The 16,459-nt window shown below is 51.2% G+C and overlaps 1 long non-coding RNA gene across 1 annotated transcript; it reads right to left on the reverse strand.

The window, feature by feature from the left end:
• Positions 1-1,323: 1,323 nt before the first annotated feature.
• On the reverse strand, positions 1,324-15,906 carry LOC122435102. The gene is made up of 3 exons (XR_006267586.1): positions 15,814-15,906; positions 15,432-15,612; positions 1,324-1,529 (listed from the first exon to the last, which is right to left on the reverse strand). It is a non-coding gene; the product is annotated as an uncharacterized LOC122435102 (long non-coding RNA).
• Positions 15,907-16,459: the final 553 nt, after the last annotated feature.

The following is a 16,459-nucleotide window of genomic DNA, read 5'->3' on the forward strand; positions in this document are numbered from 1 at the left end:
TCAGACAGAAGAAAGATCTTACCCAGGGTCATGCCGCAACCTCTGAGCTGGGGCTGGGAGTATATGCCCTGGGTTCTCTGGTTGAGTGGCCAGCTGTGGGTTACAAATGGAAGGAAATAGCAGACCCTTGGCTAAGCAGCAGCCTGGAAGGCAGAAAGACTTCAGCTCAATTTCTGTCTTGGCCGCTCCCTCACTGTTCGACTATGGGCCTCAGTTTCCTATTCTGAAAAATGGGGATAATAAATAGAGCTAACATTGTGGGGCTAGGAAGTCCAAAGACACCAATGTATAGGAACTAGGTCAAGGAAGAGAGTGGTGGGAGGGAGGCTGGGCAAGGTCTGGAAGCTAATCCTGGCAGGCACAACAGCTCCTCCGTGGATGCCCTCTCTGCCTTCTTATCCCCACCACAGAAAGAGGATGCCACAGCTTCCCTCTAGGCCTTGTTTCCAGCACTCTCGAGGCCTACATCAGTCCCTAAGTCTTTTGACTAATCCCCCACCCCAGGTTGCTCCCCACCCAGGAGCTAAGGGACCTATCTGATGATACCAGGGCAGCTGGGCCTGGTGCTACCCTAGGGGTAGGTAGGTAGGGGCCACTGTCACCAACTTTCAGCTGCCCTGCTCCTTCCATCATCTCTGGGCACCTGCACCAGAACCTCTGCCCTCAGAGACTCTTGCTTTTTCTGGAATCCTGCTCCTGGATTTCTGGGGTAGGCCCCCCTCTCTCTCTGAATTTCAATCTCTGCTCTACAAACAGGGCCACTCTTTCCTGCATCCTCTGTGGTTTCCTTCCCATCTCAGTGCCTGCTGATACTGCTAAGTCACTTCAGTCGCGTCCGACTCTGTGTGACCCCATCCCTGGGATTCTCCAGGCAAGAACACTGGAGTGGGTTGCCATTTCCTTCTCCAATGCATAAAAGTGAAAAGTGAAAGTGAAGTCACTCAGTCATGTCTGACTCTTCGAGACCCCATGGACTGCAGCCTACCAGGCTCCTCCGTCCATGGGATTTTCCAGGCAAGAGTACTGGAGTGGGGTGCCAGTGCCTGCTAGGGGTCAACAATTAGTGAATGTTTAATTGGAACAGCTATCATCATTTAAAGAGCCTTTTATTGGATTAGGTGAGCTTCCTGGTGTCTCAGATGGTAAAGAATCTGCCTGCAGTGCAGGAGATCTGGGTTTGATCACTGGCTCATGAAGATCACCTGGAGAAGGGAATAGCAACTCACTCCAGTATTCTTGCCTGGAGAATTCCATGGACAGAGGAGCCTAGCAGGCTACAGTCCATAGAGTCACAAAGAGTCTGACACGATTGAGTGACTAACACTTTCATTTCACTTCACTTTCATTGGACCAGACATGGGACTGAGTGCTGTACATTTGTCACCTGGTTTGATCCTCATGGGGCACTGTAGTACAGTCGCAGAAGACACAGACTCTGGAGTCAGACATCGAAGCTCAGCCTGAGCTGCTTCCTAGATGGATGACCTTGGGTCATGTGACTTCACATCTCTGTCCTTCAGTGTCCCCATCTGCACAACAGAATGCTGGTAATAATTACCTTGGTGGGTTGTTGAGAAGCTTAATCCAAGTAAAGCAATTCAGTACTCAGTACTCAGTGAATACTCAGTACTCAGTGAGTACTCACTCAGTACTCAGTGAGTGGAGCAATTATTCTTGCTATTTCATAGGTGGGGCAACACTGGTTCCAAAAGGGTAGAAGGGATAAAATGGGGACCAGAACTCCCAGAGTTCCTGCTGAACTGTGCTCAGGCTAGGATGAGACTTAGCATCTTCTTCCCCCTCCTCCCACCATCTGCCCAGAAAATGGATATCAGTCTTGTGGCTTGTTGCTAGAGGTGAAGCTTGGATCTGAACCCCACCAAATGGGCCTTGCTCTCACCAGCTCCTTCCCCTTATCCCCTTCTCCCTAGTCCCCACAATGGCTCTTGTTCTTTCAGCAGAAGAACAATTTAGAATGGGTGCCAATGGCCTGACATGAAACGTCATCTCAGCCTCAAGACCTCCATTCAATCTGCTCAGCTTCTGCCTTGCCAGCCCACCTTGCCTTCCCCTTCGGAACCACTATCATTCAGTCAACTGCTACTCTTCTCAGGAGATGTCCCTCAGCCACATGCAGTTTTGGCTCTCCCATCAGCAAGAACCATTTTGCCCCCAGCCTGCTTTGAGTATCAGCTCACTGGACTCGTGACACCTTCCCCTCTCTTCCTTCTCCTATTCTTTAGGTCTGAAATATCTCTCCACATTCTCATAGCTAAGTTCCTTCCTCCCCACTTCTAAACCCTTCTGGGTGGATCCTCTTTCAGGTAGCCCAGAGGCATGAGGGGTCAGAAGATGAGATGATTTCAAAAGCATCATCGCTGGTTCACAAGGAGCTGCCCCCACAGCCAAAAACTGACCCAGCAAGGGCTTGGTTGGCATTTGACCCTTGCCCTCTGTTTCAGGGATTGTTTTAGAATGTCAGCTCCCCAGAGGTTGGGGCTTGGCTGGCTCCTAGTAGACATCCACAATGACAGTGCTGCTATGTGTGTGCAGAGGCAGAGGCAGTGGCAATCTGGTGCCAGCTCCTGGGAATGACAGGGACCAGTCTCTGTGTCCTTGTGTGACTCAGTAGAGGTCAGGGTCATGAACTACTTGACACTTTCAAATCTCCCATCTCCCAGAGTCATCAGAATGTATGATTACTTATGAAAACTTATGATATAGCAGAAAGAAGACTAGACAGGGAGTCAGGCTGACCTGATTAAGACCTACGCCCCAGCTTACTTGGTACGTTATTTGGCCATTGGAAGCCTTGATGTGAGATCATGTGTGCAAAGCACCATGCCTGGCACATGACCAGACTTACTCAATAGGTAGACTATTATTATTACTCCTCCCGCCTCCATTTCCCCACATCTCCCCCACCCCATTTGGCTCAGCCCAGATTTAGATCCCCTCAGAGCAGCCCAGATGCTCCTGGGCCTGGCGGGCAGAGGGGGTGGAGGGAGTCACCACCCCAAGGAAGCTGGGCCGGGACAACAGGGCTCCATGTCACCCCCGGGCACTGAGTCAGGGACTGGGGCTTCAGCACCCCGAGTAGCCGGCTCTAGGAGCAGGAATGGCTTGGCCTGGGGTCTGATCACCAGGCTGCCAGTCCTGGATGTGCTGTGGACTCCGTGTGTCCTTGACTGAGTCCCTGATCCTGTCTATAATGTGGAAGTGGGGCTGGAGGTGGCTGTGCTAATGGTCTTTGAGGCACCTTTCAGCTTAGCTACTCCGTGAGTGCAAGAAGATGGAGAAACAGTAGGTGGGGGAGCAAGAGCCTCCAGAGTTGACACTCCAGCAGAGGGCGATGCAGCTAGAGCCTGGCTCTGGGCCCTAGAGGGAATGAGTTACCACAGTGACCTCGCAGGTGGGGCAAGTGTGGAAGCTGCCCTGTTGGCTGGCAGATCAGAGTGGGAGCCAGGGACAACCAGTGACAAATCACTCTCTTGTGTCTCTATCCAGAACAGCTTCCCCTTGGCAGGAATGAGAGTCAACAAACAAGGCCAGGGCAGTCCCAGCCCTGTGCAGGCTGCCAGGGCCAGGGAGTGCCCCTGGGGACCCTGGGTGAACCTAGGTAGATTCTGGGCAACTGCTGAGGCACCCTGCCCCCAACTTTGTCCTTCTCCCTTTAAGACCTGGCCTTCATATAAGGAAAAGCCATGCTGGGGTTTAACTCTGGTCTCTGGGCCAGGCCTGGTGATGCGGCCCATCTCTAGCCAGTGCAGACAGGGCCCAGTCCTTGTCCTCTCTTAGGTGACCCTTCCAGCCAGGACCCAGAACCTGACTTTTTCTGACATTTCTGAACCTGGATGACTCCAACCTACTGTCTGACCCCCTTGCCTTCTCTGGGCCTCCCTTTCCTTACCAATAATCTGGTGGAGGATGGCCTGTTGAACTTCAAGGATGCTTCCAAATATGAAATTCCAGAAGTTGGAGATTATATTCCAGGTCTTGATTTTCTTTGCCCAGATGCCAGGAGAACACTGATCCTAAGTCGCTCTTCCACCTCTGGACTTTCAGGACAATTGCTCTGCTGCTTGCACTGGCCTCCCTCCCTGGGAAGGAGCCCTCTTTGGTTGTGAAAATTCAAACCATTTCTCACCTTTCCTGGAACCTCCTCCACTTCTGGAGGAGCATGGGCCACTTAAGCATGCGTGTGTGCAAGCATGTACACATCCACGTGTATCTCTACCTCTACCCATATTTGTATCTGTGTCAGGCGAGGAAAAGTCACTTCCTGACCAGCTTCTCCCACATGGTTTGTACAAAGCAGTGACTGAAATCCACAGGCATCAGGCTGACTTTGGAACTTACCTTTCTCAGCCTTAGTTTCCCAATGTGTAAAAATCCTCACTTCATAGGGTGTTATAAGACTTCATTTATTCTCTCAGCAAATATGTATGAAAGAATTATTATGGGCCAGGCACAGTTGTAAGTGCTAGAACTAAATGAGGTAATCAGGTGAAGTGCTAACTTCCACGTGGGGCCTGTTGCAAGAGCCTGGTCAGTGTGAATTTTCTCTCCCTCATCCGTGTAGTAATAGCTAACAACTTTAGATCACCTACAATGTGCCAGAAGCATTTGTATTCTTTTATTTCTCACAACCAGCCTTTGATGGAGGCATTATTATTACCACCTCCATATTACAGATGAGGAAACTGAAGTACAGAAAGGTGAAGTTATTGTTTCATGGTCATGGGGCTGCTAAATGGCCATCCAGCCTAAAGTTCATACTCTGGACCCCTCTAACATACTGCCTCTCCAATGAGAGCTTGCAACATCTTCTGCCATCAGGGCTAAACTCACAGCCCCACAGCCACAAGAGAGATGTATGCACTCATATGCACATTAGACACACACACACTTAGGCCACACATCAGTGCTCGTGTTCAGTAACCCAGGCCCCATCAACATGAAAGGACACACCCTCCACATATTTACAATGCTTCCTCCCCACCAGAGCCCAGATACACATTCCCCACTCTGCGTAGCTCTGCCTCAGCCCTGCTGGACACACAAGCACACAGCTACAGTCAAACATACACACACACCCCTTCCTCAGTGTTCATGGCCAAGATGAGGGGGAAGAGAGGAGAAAGAATTTTATCTGCAGTTTGAGCCTGTGCAGTGGGTTCAACTGAGGTAGGCAAGGTCAGTAGGCAGAGAGGGGGAAGCTGAGGGGAATTGCCTTGGCCAGAGACAAAGGGCTGGAGGAGGGAGGCAGCAGCAGCAAGAGGGAGGAGAAGGCAGAGGGGAACCAGTATCTTGATAAACCATGCAAGGTCAAAGTCGGGGGGTACTATAGGGATTGGACTTGCAAGAGCTTTCTCAAGCCATAAATTTTCACTAGCTGCCTGAAGTCCAGAGTCTGGAGGCCAGAGGCCGGAAACCTGAGCAAGCAAGTCCCAAGACAGCCAATCTCAGGAGCAGCAGGGTCAGGGCCTGGGCCTTGAGTGGGGGGAAGAGCACGGGGCTGCCCAACCTCTGGGCTCCAGCCCTGTTTCCTTCTGTGCTCGTGGGTGAGGGTGGTGCCCTGATTCAGAGGCTGTTCCTAGGTTATCCGTGAGGGCCAGCTCCCTGTGTGGCTCCGTGTGCATTGGAGGATGCGGCCTCTTGTGCATTTGTGTCGGTGTGGGTGCTTGCCTGTGTGCGTGGAGTAGCAGAGTGTTTAAGGAACACGAGCTTCAGAGTCAAATGGGATAAGTGTCCAAGTCTGAGCTCCACAGCCTGCCAACTGCCTGACCTTGAGCACTTGAGTCACTCTCTCAGAGCCTCTGTTTCCTCATCTATAAATGGAGATAGTTGTGGCTACCTTACAGGGTTGGAAGGATGAACTGATATAGTGCAAGTGACAGGCTGATTGCAGGGCCTGACACATAGTAAGTGCTCAATAACTTTAAGAATTATTATTATATTGGACCCACCAACCCCAGCTCTGCCGCCTCCCCCCCCACCTCCACAGTTCAGCCCCCGGGGCTGTGGATCCTCAACTCCCAGTGAAGGTGGTTGCAACACCCAGATCCTTTCATGTTCCTATGTCTTCATCAGTGGGCATGGCTGGCCATGCCCTTCTTGCACACTGCCTTCCAATAGTCCACTGAGGGCCCAGTTTGTAGCTCAGGAGCCAACCTAAGGTAGTGGACACACAAGATGCATGTACACACCTGCACACACATCTGTCCACACAAACCTGTGCACCTCCTGGTGCAGGCATGTTTTCACATGTCATTGCATGGGTGCAGATGCCCACACATGCTCTTAGGAATACATGCATTAGCTAGAACACACACAATGGTAATTGTGATCTTGAACAAATTGCTGTGCCTCACTTTTCTTACTTTTAGAACAGGGGCACTTGACAGGGACCTTAAGTGGATAAAAGGAAATAATGTTGTGGAAGTGTGGGGTAACCTAGAAAGTGCTATTGTTATTATCCATGCTGTCAACTGTAAAATCACTCCCAAAACCATCTTCCTGGTCCCCATTCTGCTGCCACCACTCAAGCCCAAGCCACATCCATGTTTCTTCTGGATCATTGCGTTGGCCCCCTCACTGGGCACCCCATTTGCACTCCTGCCACCCTACAGGACTCAGCCAGGTGTGCTTTTATCAACACATCACTGATGAGACCTCCACCCCTGCTTAAAGCCTTCAGTGGTGTCCATTGCTTCTAGTTCCCCCATGTTCCAGGAAGTATTTGGCACAGAGATCCAGGCTGCCTGGTCTCCTGTTTCTGCATCTACTATGACCTTGCACCATGATGTTGGGTAAGCCACTTTACTTTTCTGAGCCTCATTGTCCTCATCTGAGAAATGGGACTAATAATATGGTAGTTGAGAACATTAAATGAGCTATAAGGCACCGAATTGGGGTTTGGCACAAAACTGTACTATTAGGACACAGGATTGATTCTAGAACCCTTCTCAGTTTGACCTCTGCTGACTTTTATAGCCTCAATTTGAATAGCACCTCCTCTAGGAGGCCACCCCTGAATGGTAGCCTAGGATAGGCCTCTCAGTCCCAATCCAAGTGTAACTTATTGTTCAGTATCTGACCCCCTCACTGTCAGGAAGCTCCAAGAGGGCAGTGCATGAGTACTCAGTCGTGTCCGACTCTTTGTGACCCCATGGGCTATACCCCACCAGGCTCCTCTGCCCATGGAATTTTCCAGGCAAGAATACTGGAGCGGGTTGCCATTTCCTACTCCAGAGGATCTTCCCAACCCAGGGATTGAACCCACATCTCTTGAGTCAGGCAGATTTTTTACCACTAGCACCATCTGGGAAGGTAGAGTCATGGTTATTTCTGCCCATGGGTCCTGACACATAGTGGATGCCCCTTAAATCCCTGTGGAATGGATGAACTTTCTAATGTATGTTCTGCACCCTTAAAAGAGGGAGAGGGCTTCCAAGGAAGAAGAGGAGGATGGGTCAAGTAGAAGCTGGAGATCTGTGTTCAGGGATGGTCACATGCAAAAGGAAGCCAGGAGTTTGGTGAAGAGAGCAAGGGGTCTGGACTCGCTCCCCATCTTGACTCAAAGCTGAGATTTTTTTTTTTTTTATTAAATCATGACTTTCTGCCATCCATCTCATCCCACCTTCTGCAGGGAGAGGCTGGATGGCAGCTGATTAGACAAGTTCAAAGAGTCTGATGCCCTGCCTGACCCTGAAATTTTTGACTAAAGGTGAGTCCTCAGATTTGCCAACCCTGAACTTGGTTTAGGGATCAAAATACCAGAAAAGGAAGTCTTCAGAAGGAAGATAGGAGTTGAACTCACATCTCTTGAGCCTGCATTCTGTACCATGAAGAAAGCTGTGTATGTTTGTTTTTCTCATATTGTCCTTTGGAGTTTGTGGGCCCTAAAAATCCTGCTATGCTGGCCCAGCATCTGGCATTGGTCCTGCTGCCCAGAGCAGGACTGGCTCCACTTCCCATGCATTTACTCCAAGGGAAGGCCAAGTACAGACATGGAAGGCTAGAGGTTGAAGAAAACCCAGACAGACTAAAGTCAAGACAAAGACACACAGGTACAAATCATACAGAGAAGGGAAACTGACAGCAGAGAAGAAAGACAGATGGGAGAGGAAGAAAGAATAAAAACGAAAAAGGAGGGTGAGGGAATGAGAGTGAACAAGAGAGAAGGAAGTGAGAGGAAGAATCAAGTGTCTGCACATGGCCATTGCCCTCAGTCCCCTCTGGCCCCTTCTCTGCTTGTGTCCATGATGATGATGAGATGGCGAGGCTGAAACTTGTTCCCTCCAAACCATGGGCCATCTGCATGCAGAGTGAAAAGAGAGGGCCAGGAATCTGAGGCCTGGAATGTCATTTCCTTTGGTCCCAGGCCTTTTGAGGCAGGCCTGTGGGCACTGGCTCGAGGCCACTTGGGGGCAGGCCCTCGTCCTCTGGCCAGCAGCAGGAGGCAGACACTGCTGCCTGGGGGAGGGCTTGCTGCCTTTACACTTTCTGCAAAAATGAACTCTTTTCCAGGCTTGACACAGGGCTGCCCCATGCTTTAGGATGGTGGGGGATAATATTGCCTAAGCTCCTGCTTCCAGGAGGAGGGGTGTCAAGAATGCTCAGTGATGGGAACTAGCTCCCTGCTCCTCTGAGCACCTTGGAGTGTCTTCTTTCCACACACACTTCCTGAGCCCCTGCTCTGGGCTCAGCACTGATTTAACTGCTCCACATATAGCACCCTTTCATTCTCAAAACCACTCACAAGAGCTTCAGTGGCTTCATTTTAGTGTTGAGGAAGTGATCCTCAGAGAGGAAAAGTGACTTTCCTACAGTCACACCTCCAGGAAACTGCTGGTGGGACTTCAGTCAAGTTCTGTCTGGTCACAGGGCTGATGACTCTAATCCCTGACCTTCTGGAGAGGAATGGCTGAGGGGTCAGAGGTCCCATGCCTGGCAAGTCCCAAGCAATATCTGAAAGAGTGTCACAGCCAGAAGTGGCCTCAAGGGCAATAGGGTTCTAACCTAGTTCCTCATTTGAAAGATGGGGAAAATGGCGTATGAGAGGGGAAAAGGCTTGACTTGTTAAGGGCCACAAAGCCTCATAAGTGACAGGACAGAAACTGGAACAGAGAAATAACTCAGATAGGGGCTCCACGGAGTGAGCTCAGGGATACCAGAAAAGTCTTCAACATTTTAATTTCCCAAACCCTGGCATCTGAGGCTCATTCTGATGCATTTGTGGAAGTTAATGGAACCACACACTGGGATTTGGGATTGTCCCAGAATATTACTCCTGTATAACTGCTACATTGACCCTTGAAGCCTGCCAGTCCTAGATCCTAAGAATGAAGGGGCATCAGGGACCTGGGTTACTCACATCTCAGACTTAAAGTGGCTCTCCAAGCTTCATCCAAGAGTAGTCACAGGGGAGCAGGAAGACCAGTTTTATCCCATGCCTTTCACCGAGGAGACAAAGGGGTGCCTGAGCATGCCTCAGCCAGCAGTACAGTCCAGGGCTTGGTCCCCGATGACAGAGGCAGATGAACCCAAGATGGCAGTTCTTGTTGGGGCAACCCCTGCCTTATGCCTCTGGACTTGCGAGTGCTAGGTCTCCTGGGAAATTTCCTTTGAACTCCACTAATAAGGCCAAGCTGTCCTGAAGCCCCTGCAAATTTTTGTCAGATGTCCCCAGTTGACCTCCCACACCCAGGGAGAGACCTGCCCCACTGGGTACTGGGAAAAGAGTGGGCATAGGGGCTTGCCCAGCTAAACATCTCCCATCTCTCAAGGCCTGCCGAGGGGGAAGTTGGCACTCACAGCCACTCTGCCCCAGAGCAGAGCCCAACCGGGAGATTTTCCTGGTTAGGCCAGTCCAAGCTCACTCCGACTCTACACAGGCCTGAGGAGGTGACAACCCTATCGACCAGCTCCTCCTGGCCCCCCATTTACATCTTAATTACATTCCTTGGGAAACCGTCCAGGCCGCATTCCGCCTGGCAGGCTGCTGGGAAGACCCACAGAGCACTATGGTAACGCCCATGCTTGTTGGTCAAGCAGCAGACGCCAGGCTGAGGAACCTCCCTTCCAGGGCCAGCCTGGATTCCTCAACCCCGCCAGCTCCCGACCGCTCCCACTTATCCATGTGCTCCTACCCCAGCCCCCTCCCCCACTCCCCTCCCATCTCCAGCCAAGCCCACAAATGTCCAATGTCCAGCTCCCTTCCTCAAAGCCTCAGACAGGGCTGTTGTATTTCTCCAAAGCCACTTCCCCAGGCACCACCATTCAGGGCCCAGGTAGAGGAACGGGTGGTGGAGGGTGCAGAGTCCAGTGCAACCTTGGTGCTGCCTCTCGTGAGCTGTTCACCAAGAGTGCTGGGCCATAGCTGTGGCTTTCAAACTTTTTTCTTTCTTCTTTCCCTTTTTAAAAACACAGCTCTGAATTAGGACGCTAGTAAGTCAAAGAGGGTAAAAATTAAAACAAAACAATTGATTCATTCCTCAGACTGTTTACGTCTTCATAGCTTGGTAGAAAATATTTCATTTTTGGTGGAACCCTAGAAGCATCTCCATAGACCCTCCAGAGCTCCCTAGGAAATCAAGTAAAGCTTCCTTCTTCAGCATTCCTTCCCAAATCCTCCCCTAGAGAAGCAATGTGCCATCTCTTCACCTGTTCCTTTGGCTGTTCGCAACCCTTTAGGAGAGACCACGGCTGGAAGGGAGGGGAGTAGAGGCTCTCCCTCTCCTGCCCCTCACCCAGCTCCATTTTTGGGCACAGAAAATGGACAGTAGTCAACTCTCATACCCTAGTCTTCCTCCTTTCCCTTTTTCTCTCCTACTTTCCTCCCCTTTTCCCTCTTTTTCCTCCCTTCCTCCCTTGTTTCCTATATTCATAATAAAAACCTTTCAGCAAGCAAAACCTTATGTGAAAGTCCAATGGTGGACTAGGTAATGGAGGCCTTGTTCTGGTTAGAGGCAATAGAACTCTATAGTCCCACCCACTGGGCTCCCACTTGCGCCCTAGAGGCCCTGGAGGCATCTTGGAGCCTCCAACGAACAGAGTTTGAAAACCACTGGCCTTGTCAGGTCTGGCAGTCTGAATAGATGACTTTGCTTTCTCTTCTCATGTCTCACTTTCTTCCTCATCTTGCCCGCCCCCCCTCCTACTTTCCTTCTCCCTCTCTTTTGCCTTCTCATCTCTCCTTTCCTCCCTGCCTGGCAGAGCCCTGGGTCCAGTCTGGCCCTGCTTTTCCTGCCTGGGGCGAGTGGACCCAGGCTCCATTCCAACACTGGGCAGCAATTTTGGGTCCCTAACTTGGCCAGACAGTGCTTGCCAGTCATGTGAGCAGAGGCCCTGGAGCCAGGCATTCCTGCCCAGCCCTTTCAACTGTAATCAAGGCGGGGGTGGTGGCACCAACACCAAAGGGTAGCTGGAGACGTTTTGTTGTTGTCTGGAGGGGACGAGGGAAGATCAGGAACAATATCAGGTGCAGACACATCCTGGGATAGGAAAGCCCTCCCCTCCCACTGAAGGGTGTGGGACCAGACAGTTGACGCTTCTGTGGGCTAGGATCCTGCTTAAGAAGACAGAGCCTTTCTACGGTGCCATCTTACCATGGAACTCTTCAGAAAGGACTCATGAAAAGGCCCTGTTCAGCCACAGACAGGAAAAGCAAGGGCAGTTAGGGGCTGGGTGCCAAGCTTACTCTCAACTGGATTCCAATCACCTGGATCATTGCACTTGAGGGGTTACTCTGTTCCAGGAACTGGGGGAGTGGCTGCAAACAAATAGACACACATCTCTACCCTCATGGAGCTGATATCCTAGTCAGGGGAGACAGATAATAAACAAAAATGTTAGGTAGAACTGACAGAGAGTGAGAAGGACAGAGGAGGAAAATAAATCAAGGAAGGGGAATAGTGAAGGCAGGGATAGAGGAGGAGAGAGATTTGAAATAGAGTAGTCAGAGGTTTCATGGAGGTGGTAACACTGAAGGACTGAGGGAGGTAAGGGAGTGACTGATGCAGATATCTGGTGGAAGAACATTCCAGGCAGAGGGAACTTCAGGTGCAAAGGCCCTGAGGTGCTGACACACTGGCATGTTTGAGGAGCAGCAAGGAGGTGGAACTAGCTGGGGAGCATGCTCCCCATAGAGCAATGGGGAGTGTGCATGCATGCTCAATGACTTCAATTGTGTCCAACCCTTTGGGACCCTATGGACTATAACCCGCCAGGCTTCTCCATCCATGGGATTCTCCAGGCAAGAATAATGGAGTGGGTTGCCACTTCATTCTCCAGGGGATCTTCCCAACCCAGGGATCAAGCCCGCATCTCTTATGTTTCCTGCATTGACCGGTGAGTTCTTTACCATTAGCGCTACCTATGGTAGGCTATTCTAAGAACTTTAGCTTTTTCTCTGAGTAAGATGGGGGCCAGTGCAGGATCTGGAGGCAGGAAAGGAACATGATCTGAAGAAACCACATTAGGACATCGTCTTGGCTGCTGAGCTGAGAATAGACTACGGGCAAGGGAGAAATCTGGGATGGTGACTCAGGGGATGGATGGTGGATGAACCAGGGAGAAAGGCTTCTGGATATGCTTGGAAAATAGAGCTAATGGGAGTAGATATGGGAGTGAGCCCTCTGCCTGCCAGATCCTAGATCCAGGGCATGCCCCTTCATGAGCTCACCATTGGGGGTGGGGTGATGTGGGGTGGGGTGGGGTGGGGTGGGGGCTATGGATCCCACAGGGTGTCCCTGTGTGCAGGCAATTCCAGGGGGTTACAGAAGCCAGTGGAGGGGGGAGAGGTTCTCACCCTTAAATGCTAAGGGGAAAGAGACACTGATCTACAGAGGTCGGGAAATAGGCCAAAATATGGTCAGAGTCCTAAAGAATCTCAGATAAAGGCAAAAGAGGAAAACAGCCTGGGCTGTGGGGACCAGCCTGATTTTCGTATCAAGGTCATACACTCCTCTCAGGGCTGCAGGAAAACTGGAGGGCTTCAGAGCTGCTCTCTGGTAGGACTCCCTTGTGGTGCAGTCCCCCAACCTCTCCCTTATTTGCTGAGTCAGTTGAGGAACATGGATTAGCCACTCCCTGAGCTGTGCCAGACCAGCCAGCCAGTCTCTTTTATCCCATAGGACTTACAAGACTTCCTGGGTAGCAAGACAAAAGAGAACTTACATCCCTAGGTGAGTTAGACCCTGGCGGTATGGAGTAGACTGGGACCTGGGCTGCCACCAAAAGTGTGGCTAGTTTTTCCATCAAACCCATTCCCCAAACCAGGCTCCTCCTTCCCTTTGCCCTGGCTACCTCAGGAGCTTGAACACCCCAATTCCTGGTTCTCTGGAAGGCGGGAGTGCAAGGTAGAGGGCTATGTCAAGCCAAGCCAGGGCTCGTAAGCTCCAGGGTGGCTGGAGCCTGAGCTAAGCTACCCCAGCTGAGGGACATGGGCCCCTGAGCCTGAAAGAGGAAAGTCCCCTAACTAATATCTGGTGCAGAGCTCTATGCTTCTCAAGCCAGAGAGATACGGATGGTTCATGAGTCATACACTATTTAATCTACTGACACAGACAGCCCATGGAACACTGCCCACTACCCTGTCATCTCACTTCACATCCTTGTCAGTGAAGCAAATCAGTTATTTTAGATTCCAGAAGGTCCAGTAACAACAAAACAATAGGTGGTGTTGAGTGAGACTCTCTACAGAATAAAGTGCTGGACACTTTACACACACGTATTCCCATTTAAAACCCTACTGCCAATCAATGAGATGTGTGCTATTAGTGTGCCCATTTTAGAGATAAGAAGACACAAACTCAGAAAAGTCGAGTTCCCTGTCCAACACACACAACTTGGAAGAAGCAGAGCTGGCATTCAAAACAATCCAGGAACACATGCTCATTCTGGTTAAGGGTGAGCCCAGAGTCACAAAACCAAAGTTCCCTGGCTGCTCCTGGTGGTGAATAGTAGAGGAGGATGGGAACCCTTCTTACTGGAGCTGTCTTTCCCTCTACTCTCCCACCCACCTCACCCAGCTTCCCTCATCCTTATTTTTCCCCTCTCCCATTGCTGGTTATACTGAGGTTGTAGAGGCTGAGGCAAGGGGCCCTCAGTCTTTCAGATCTAGAGATGTAAGACCTGGAGCTGAGGATCCTGGAGGGGAAATATTTTGGCTTGAAGATCCAGGGCAGACTGGGGGATTGGAGGAGAGGTGGTGTCCCAGGGAAGGAGGATCATGCTACAGGCTTGGGTGAAGCCCCCCGAAGCTACAATGAGGGTCTGACCTGGCTCCAAACCACTGTGGTCTGGCTCCTTCTTGTTAGAGTGATGAATTTGAGAAAATACTGGAACGATTGGGGGAAATAATGAATTTCCTCATCCACACTTTGGGCAGGTTTGGGGAGTAAGGAAGCCTTTCCGAAGGCCCTAAGCCCCATTCCTCAAAATTCTTCTCAAACGCCTTATCACTGTTTGTGTTTTTAAGAAGAGGAAACTGAGGCATAGGGAGGTTTAAGAGCTTGCCCAAAGTTGTGCCATATGTAGCAGATCCAGAGAACCCATATAATTTTGCTCTTGGGCTTCGCTGATAGCTCAGACAGTAAAGAATCTGCCTGCCAATGCAGGAGACGCGGGTTCAACCCCTGGGTCGGGACGATCCCCTAGAGTAAGAAATGGCAACCCATTCCAGTATTCTTGCCTGGGAAACCCCATGGACAGAGGAACCTGGCAGGTTACAATCCGTGGGGTCACAAAGAGTCAAACACAACTTAGCTATCAAACAACAACACTACATTTGCTCTACAGCCATCTGCTCAACCCCCTACTCTGGGGCCCAGTGAGGGACTAGCTAAAGTGCTTCCTGAGTTCCGCTGGTGGACTGAGGAACAGCAGAGTTCCATGAAACCCAGCTCTGCCACTCACTATTTATAGGTGGAACCCTGACAAGTTATTTCATCCCTCTGAGCTTCAATTTCCTCATCTATAAAATGGGGCAATAAGACAACTCCAGTAGGGTTGTATATGAAAGTACCTCTTTCTTACAACCCAGGAACAAACATTGGCTCAGTCTCAAATTGCTGGGCATTGACTGGGCTGGACTGTGAGAGCTGTTTTGTGAACTCCCCAGAGGTCTTGGTTCTCCTGTGGCCAGCACCACAGGTTGGCTGGACTGGGAGAGGCGAGGCTAGCGGCGGCGGGGCTGAGGTCTGGCCTCAATCTCCTATACTGATTCTGAGCTCTGGTAACAGTGCCACAGTCCCAACATTGCCCACCCCTGCTCTGGGCTCTGGGTACCCTTTCTAGTGCCTTAGTAACCTGCCTAGTCCTCCGAAGCCCCGAGGAAGCTCCACCTTGCCTTGGCTGCTCCCCTCAGTGACTAAAGTTCAGTCTCCCAACCCGTACTGGAGTCCTGCTGCCCCCTCCTCACTTACCCCTGGACTCTGCCATTGGTGTGTCCTCCCTCCAACTTCCTGTGGTACTGCAGACTCCATGGCTCCCTGCAGATCCCCGAATACTGACTGAGACCGCATCCTTCAGAGAGCCTGTTGGGCTCAGGAAGGACCTGGTTCTTCTCAGTAAGGCACCACACCATGAGAAAAAAGAAATAGTTTCCTAAAAAAAAAAAAAGAAAGAAAGAAAGAGTTTCTTACACCCAAGTACAATGGAGTGCTTAGGCCGAGCTAGGAAAGCCTTCTGCCTACCACTGGCATGACCTCCAAACTTCCCCTTTCAGACCCAGGAGGTAGTGTTGGTGGTAGTGGTGGCAGGAGTGTGTGGGGGGAGAGCTGGGAGCTGCTCCTTGACTCTGCAGACCTGATCTAGTTCGTGCCTGGCTCCAGGAGGTAGAGGTCAAATCGCAGCCACAAAGGAGCAGAAGAGAGGAGAGAAGAGAGAGGAGGAGGAAATACGATGAGTCCAGCGGTGGAAAGCTGGGGCCAGGGCTGGCCGGGGAGGGAGGGGGAGCTGGGCCCAGGGCTATTTCTGTACAATAATACAGGGGAAGAGGGCCAAGCTGACAGGACAGTGATTAGTCTTCAGGGAGCAAAGGCGAAGACTCTGCCGGCGAGCCTGGGGCTGGAGGAGCTGGCCTGGGGCCCAGTTTGGTGGGCTGGAGCAATGATTTCAGAGGCCCGGAATCTGAGGCGAGCTGGACCCAAGGACTAGGGAGCAGAAAAGGTGGGAGCAAGGAGAGTGGAGCCAGCCATCCCCCGAGCCCCACCTCCAAGGTAGGAGGTTGGGAAGAGGGTGGGAGCTGGCCTGCTCTGACAGCTGTCTGCCACTGCGGGGTTATCTGGCTGCTGGTGGGGGCAGTTTCTGCAACGCACGCTTCCTGGGCTCTGGCCTGTGGGGGAGATGTCGTGAGAAAGAGTCAGGAACACAAGGCTCGGAAACCTCAGGGGAAAAGTCAAGCGTGCTCTTTCTTTCCCACGGGATTTCCAACCATGGGGCCAGGAGAGGA

Source organism: Cervus canadensis, chromosome X (genome assembly GCF_019320065.1).
Source record: "Cervus canadensis isolate Bull #8, Minnesota chromosome X, ASM1932006v1, whole genome shotgun sequence".
Taxonomy (NCBI): Eukaryota; Metazoa; Chordata; class Mammalia; order Artiodactyla; family Cervidae; genus Cervus; species Cervus canadensis.